The sequence below is a fragment of the Peromyscus leucopus genome, chromosome 4, assembly GCF_004664715.2.
Source record: "Peromyscus leucopus breed LL Stock chromosome 4, UCI_PerLeu_2.1, whole genome shotgun sequence".
Taxonomy (NCBI): domain Eukaryota; kingdom Metazoa; phylum Chordata; class Mammalia; order Rodentia; family Cricetidae; genus Peromyscus; species Peromyscus leucopus.
The window spans coordinates 1,115,238-1,123,059 of record NC_051066.1 but is presented as its reverse complement, the minus strand read 5'-3'; positions in this window follow the sequence as shown (position 1 = coordinate 1,123,059).

Sequence of the window (7,822 nt, the reverse complement as noted above, 5' to 3'; positions counted from 1 at the left end):
AAACCAGAGTGAACTAATGAGTGAATGACACTGGACACCTGAGTCAGGGCAGAGGAATTAGGAGGAGCCACCCTGAAAAGCAAATGTCTGTGTTGGAATGGAAGGGGCAGGTGTAGCCCTCCCCACACACACATACACACCCACACAGCCACTCACAATCTAGATCTAGAGACACATGCTGGGTGTAATTTAGGAGCTTTGTAGTCATCTCTTTTAATCCTCAGAATATCTCCCGTAATTCTCAAAACTTGTTTAGTACAAATTAACAGTCAGCCTGGTTTTCCAGATAAAGAGCTTCGAGCCGGAGCCCACGGAGCCCACGGAGCCCACAAGGTCATGCAGCTTGTTTAGCTGGCCGGGAACACTGGTCGTCCACATGCCTCTTCCAAAGTCAGGAGGGAACTGAGGAGGTGCGTGTGCAAAAACTGCAGGCCTGGTCCGGCTCTCCTTGGCTTCTAGAACCAGGAAAGGAGGCTTTAGGTGTAGCTCTGATGGCCCCTCACTTTCCTCTTGGCTCGCCCCGGGGTCCCACAGCTCGCACCCCGGCTGCTCCAAGCAGGGCAGAGCATGCAGCGGGATAACTGAGTCGGCACCTGCGTCCAGGGCGAGGCATTGGGTGACACAGGCAGGGTGGCCTGGAGCCAGATGAACACTGAGAGCCACTCTTGCAGTCTGGACACAGCCCCCACTCCTGGGGGGCCGAACCCAGGGGTTGCTGTGGCCTGCTGGATCCCCGGGGCTCCCTCAGAGCAAGCCAGGAACCGCCCTGCCACCGGGCCAGTGCGTTGTTTTTCCATCAACAAGCGGCTTACGTAAACTCCCCGCCGCCGCCGCCGCCGCCGCCTCACTGCTATGCCAGCGCGGGGGAGGCGCCCTATCTGATCGGGGAGCCGCCAGTGCTGGGGTACCCTGCGTGCCCAGGCATAGGCCACCAGCGCTCAGGCAGGAGAATGAGGTCCCCTCCCCTACATCCACCCAGGGGACCACAACTTCACTCTGTGATTCCAGTGCCCTGTCCTGCACGGAAGACTCTTTCACCTGGCCCCAGGGAGGAGGACAGGGTCCCTAGAGAGATGTGGGATGGCCAGCCACCAGCTCACCCGCCCTGCGCTCCTCCAGTGTGTCAGCGGAGGGGGAGCGGGGCAGTGGAGGAGGCAGATTGGCATCTGAGGGTGAAGACTAGAGCAACAATAAACAAGAAATCCGCAAACAAAGCAAAAACAAAACCACTTTTTATCGAGAAAGCTTTCCAAAATTATAGAAAAGTTACTATAGACCCGTGAACCTTCACAAGCCCTTCCTGGAGTCCCCAGTTGTGAAACTTTTGCCCCTTTGCAACCTTCTCCAAGGTACCTTCGAAGCAACAGCATAGTACTCTTTGCATTTTACAGATGGCAACACTGGTGTCGAGAGCCCTGAAGTAGCTTCTCCAAGAGACCGAGGGAAACTGGAATTTAGATTCATACCTCAGCTGAAAACAATTGACTCTGTGTTTTCTTAATTTTTAGAATTACATTTATTTATTTTGCGTGTGAGAGACATTTGGAGGTCAGAAGTCTGTTCCCACCTCCCACCTCGTGGGCTCAGGGATCAAACCTCCAGGTTCACAGGGCTTGGTGGCAAGCACCTTTATCGACTGAGATATCTCAACACTCCCTTCCCCCCTCCCCGCCCCCCCCCCCCCCGCCTTTTGCTTTCTTTGTAATTTATTTTTTAAAGTTACATTCCCCCACTTCCCTCATGGCTACCCTATACACATAGTCCATGCAAATATACAGAACTTTCCCTAGACATTCCTTACCAAGAACATTCTTGTGCATTTTTCCACAGACATCCTCTGCGCATGAAAGTGCATCCCAAAGACATTTCACAAAAGGTCTTTGTTGTTGTTGTTGTTGTTGTTGAGTGTGCAAGACTCTGCACGTTGCCATAGAGATTTTTCCATATCGGAAATTGAAAACAACGCCACTCTTTTAAACCAGTGCATATTATTCCACTGAGCTGACACTTGGACACTGCCTCTACCAGCTCCCCAGGGCTTAGGACGCAGGCGGCTTCCAACCTATCATTAGCGTAAGCGGAGCCGTGGCCAATGTGTGCACTAGAACTGCACATGGGTGAGGATATTTGCATGGTGGATTCCTAGAGATGAAAATTGTGGGTTAAAGGGTATGCAGATTTTTAATTTACTCAGATATTGCCAAATCACTCCTCAGGGAGGTTGCCCCAGTGTTCCCTCCCACTTACAATGAATGGAAATGCCTGTTTCCCACACCCGTGCCAACACAGCATGCTATCAAACTTTCTGATCTTTGTCAATCTGTTAGATAGAAAATGGTATCTTAGAGCTGTAATCTCATTTCTCCTGCTACAAGGGAGGTTGACCGTGTTTTCATCTGACTAAGAATCATTTACGTTTCCTTTCCTGGGAAATGTTTGTTTATCTCCTCTGCCTATCTTTTTAATTAGGTTGTCCACCCCCCTTCCTAATACGTAGGAGCTCTTAAAATAACAGAGATAGCAACCCTTTGTCAATAACATATGATATGTCTGCAATGTATGTGCCTTTTGACTTTGTTTATGTCATTTTCTCTTGTGGAAATAAAATAATTTTATGTGGCTAAATGTATCCATCTTTCCATTTTTAGACTCAGTTTTGCTTGGAATTCATTCCTAATAGGACTTTAGTGTAGGAATGGCTTTGAAAGTGCGTTCTCATTGTCTTTTTTCCAGAATTTGTTTTGGTATAAAGTGTGAGGATGAGATTTAGCTATTTCTTTGTGGGTGGCTATCCTGTTGTTCCCCTACCATACTTACCTTTTTCCCTTTTTAATGCTGTGTGTGTGCGTGTGTGTGTGTGTGCGTGTGTGTGTGTGTGTGTGTGTGTGTGTGTGTGTGCATAAACACAAGCAAGCCAGAGACCTCAGGTTCAGAATCCTTCTGCTTCTACACTTCCCAAGCTGAGACTGCAAGTGGTCCCACCACATCTGTCCTTGAACTTCGTGTTTATGGAATTATACAGTGAGTACCCTAAGTGAATGGCTTCTTGCTCAGCACAGTCATGATGTGATTCCATACATGGCTGCTCTTGGTGGTGTGTCATTTTCCTTTTGCCCCTGTATAGTTCCTCAGTGTAGACGTCTACCACAATTCATTTATGTAGTCTTTCCCCACTGGGTGTGTAAGTTGCTTCCAGCTTGGGACCTATCTTAGTTACTTTTATATTGTTGTGAAGAGACACCATGACCAAGGAACTTAAAAAAGAAAGCATTTAGATGGCAGTTTGCTTACAGTTTTAGAAGGTTAATTCATGACCATCATGGCGGGGAGCATGGTGGCAGGCTGGCAGACATGGTGCTTAGCTAAGAATTTATAATCTGGACAAACAGGCAGCAGGAACAGAGAGGGAGACCTCAAAGCCCACCCCCAGTGACACACCTCCTCCAACACACCTCTGAATCCTTCCTAAACAGTTCCATCAATAGGGAAACAAAATTCAAACATATGACTCTATGGGGGCCATTGTCATTCAAACCACCACAGAACAACTTTGAACAAGGCTTTGGTGAGCATGTGCAGCAGATTTTAATGGCGATTACATGCACTCAGGCCTATATTCAGCTTTGAGATGGTTGGGTCATAGGATGCTTGTATGTTTAGGAGAGCAGCTACTTACTACTTTTGTTATACATTTGCAAAAATCAACAAGTGACTAAATATGCGTACAACAGCACATGAGCCCTGAAGGCCTTCTCAAGGACACTTCTGGTCTCCTTTCCTTGTAGGTCAGAAGCCCTGACTCCATCTCCTGTCTCCCTTCCTCCCTCCCTTCAATCAACCACCCACTGTGGACTCTGGGCACTGAACTGGGCCCTGTGAACACAGGTGACTTGAGTGGAAGGGAATGACTCATCATGTAAACATGATTAGGTTTCCATCTGCCCATTTGACTGTTTCCTCACTGGGGCAAGAAGCTACATGAACAGTTTGGAAAGTATGTTTGGTGTGGTCTATCTTAGGGACCATGAAATCCTCAGAATGTTTAGGACATGGGAACAGAGGGCAGTATCATAGATATAGGCAGATGCCCCTTGGTGTGTTCAAATGCACAGTCAACAATCACACTTGCTGGCTGGGAGCCATTTGTCTTACAGTTACAACAGAGAAATGATGATCTGGGCTTATTTGTGTGGATGTGTTTTATTCTGCATTGAGGTAAAACCCCTAGATGGCCTTGAACTTACTATAAAGCCCAGGATGACCTTGAATGACTGAACCTCCTACCTCTACCTTGAGATTACACCATACCCAGTTTTAATGCAAGAGGCAGCATCAGGGGAGCACTCTCATGGCACTGGACACTACACAGGGCACTTGATCAGTCTCCTCCCAAACTCTTGCAGTGATGCAGGGCAGAGAGTGGACTTAAGCATTAATGTAGGGAGTTAAGTAGCTTCCCCAGCTAGCACAGGGTAGATGTGGAATTCAAACCCAAACTGATCTGTGAGATGCCTAGCCTGTGTTCTACATATCTAGTCTCCATTGCATCTTTCTCTGAGATCCCACAAATCATCATGTTCAAAGCTCCTGCTGGTGACTGGGAAGAGTGACTGAGGAAATCCTCTGGAAGCGGGGCTTTGAGATCAACATAGAAAACCCACAGCATGCTTGTTTACTAGCAATGACTGAATAGAAAATGTCACCCTACTAAAATAAGATGGAATGTGAAAACTGTAAGAACTTAGTAATCTGTTGACCAAAGATGTGTAATCATGCTATGGAGAATGTGTAAATATGAATGGAGAACACACACACTCATACATATATATATATATACATAGAATAAAGACACACCTACATACACACACATAAACATATACATGCACATGCATAGACACACAAGTGTATATACACACATACATACCACATAGATATACACTCACACACACATAGGCACACCAGTACATATAATCACAGATACACATATAAACATCACACACACACACACACACACACACACACACACACACACACACAAGAATCAATAGGGGGATAGATCTGGGGATGCAGCTTAGTTGATAGCTCCATGCATAAGGCCCTGGGTTCAATCCTTAGCCTTGAATAAAACCAGGCATGGTGGCACACCTGTTATCACAGAGCTTTGGAGATGAGGCAGGAAGATTACAAGTTCAAGGCCATTCTCAGCCACATAGTCAATCTAAGACCAGCCTTGGGCTACATAAAACCCTGATAAAAAGGAAAAAGAAAGGAAAATAACAGAGCAAGTTCATGGAAAAGGAAATCCAATGTCCTTCATTTTCCACATTTATTCACAGCATCAGTACCATATCAGTTCCAATGAGGTTGCTCATGAAATCTGCCAGCCTGATTCTAAAATTCTAAAAAGGTAAACACGAGAAGGGTAGGAGCAATCTAAGATAGGACTGGCATGGGTGCGACCTGGCAAATAATCTGCCTTGTTTGTAGAGCCTGGTTAATGACCCTAGCCTGGCGGTTAGTGTGCGTATGGACAAATGAACCACCAGAAGGAGCGGGGAGCCCACGGGGAGAGCAGGTTACACAGGATGCCATGAGATGACACTGCATCAGGGCTCCTCCAGGGAACTAGGCACAGTGACGTCCCAGTGCTTGGAAAACTGAGGCAGAAGGATCACCTGAGTTCAGGAGTTTGAGAGTAACCTGAAAAACATAATCATTTTTTTCCTAAAATAAAAAACAAAAAAAAAACCCACCTTTTTTGTGGAAGGTGGATAAGTCAAATGAAGTTTGGATCAGTAACTTTCCCTTCAGGAACTGAAATCAGCCCATCTTACACCATACACCATGTGAAGGATGACAAAACCAACCCCACAGGCATCCTCTGACCTCCACACATTTGTCTAGGGTGGCCTGGAGATCACAGACCCAGCTGCTTCTACCCTCTGAGTGCTGGAATCATAGGCATGCACCACCACACTTAGCTTTTTGTGTTTTGTTTTTAGTTTTGTTGAGATAGGGTCTTCCGTAGCCCAGTTGGCCTCTAACTCACTAAGCAGCTGAGGCTGGCCTTGCACTTGTAGAGTCCTCCTGCCTCCACCTCTCCAGTATTTAGGTTACAGGTGTGTGCCACCAAGACAAATTCTTTCATTTTCTTTTAAAATTCAATGTGTGCCGGGTGGTGATGGCACACACCATTAATCCCAGCACTCGGGAGGCAGAGGCAGGCGGATCTCTGTGATTTTGAGGCCAGCCTGGTCTACAGAGAGAGATCCAGGACAGGCACCAAAACTACAAGGAGAAACTCTGTCTCGGGGAAAAAAAAAAACAAAAATAAATAAATAATAAAATAAAATTCAGTGTGTGTGTGAGAGAGAGAGAAAGACAGAGACAGAGACAGAGAGACAGAGACAGAGAGATGGGGTACATGTGTGTTATGACAATTGTGTGGAGCTCAGAGGACAGTTTGTGAAGTTGATTCTCTTCGTCCACCTTCAGGCAGGTTCTGGGGCTTGAACTCAGGTTGTCAGGCTTGCACAGTGAGCACTTTTACTCACTGAACCACCTCACTGGCTCCACCTGGCTCTTAATTTTTAAAATGTTATATGCTGGGGTGGGGAGACAGTTCAGTGGGTAAGAGTGCTTGCTCTGAAAGTGTGAGGACCTGAGTTCAATTCTCAGCACCCGCAGAAAAGCCAGGCATGGCTACAGAAGCCTGTAAGCCCAGCACCAAAGGGTGGAGGCAGTCAGCCTAGGTGGCAAGCTTCCGGTTAGTGAGAGGCCTGTCTCAAGGTGGTAAGAGTAGTAGAGGAAGACAATATACTCTGGCTTCTGACAGGGTACACATGGGAATACACACCCACTCATCCTTGTACACGCAACACACACACACACACACACATTGTGCGTTGAATTGCACCACCACCCCCCGCCCCCCCCCCTACTCCATATGTTGAAGTTCTAACCATAAGAATCTGCAGATGTGGCTATATTTGGAAATAATGTCCTTTCAGGTGAGAGGCCATTAGCGGAGGGGCTGGTCATTATGACTGTCCTTATAAGAAGAGGGCTATCTGGACACAGACACCAACAGAGGAGATGGCCACATCACACCAAAGGCAGAGATGGTCAAGGAACATGGAACTAATGGCCACTGGATGGTAGAAGAGGCCGGGAGGATCCTGCCTTGAATCTTAGAGGGAGCCTGATCCTGCTGACCATTGACCTTAGCAACTGACCTTCAGCCTCCCAAACTGTGAGAGAACTCACTGCTGTAGTTTGAAGCCATTCAGTTTGGAATACTTTGTTAATGACACCTTAGGAAAGAAATATAAGTTGAAAGATGCTAAGTATAAAATCACATTATTTATCTAAAAATTAAAAATACACATAGAAAATACATACATTGTTTCTAGATTTGAAAAAGTAGACTAGCTAGGCATAGTGGAGCACACCTTTAATCCCAGCACTCAAGAGTCAGAGGCAGGTGGATCTCTGTAAGTTCAAGACCAGCCTGGTTTCCATAGAGAATTCTAGACCAACCAGGGCTTCATAGTGAGAACCTGTCTCCAAAACAAACAACAAAAACAAAGTAGACCACGAGGATCCTCCGCCTGGTCACGGCTGGCTCTGTGCAGGAAAGGGGACTGAATCTGGGGAAGGGTGTAAAGGGACATCACTATGGAACCTTCGCCCTCTGAAAAAAATGTGTCTAAGCAAAAATAACAAATATGCAACACTTATCAGGAGGCGCTAACATTTATGTATGTGCAATGTGCTTGCGTGTGCAGGTGTGTGTGTGCATGCCTGCAGAGGCCTGAGGCTA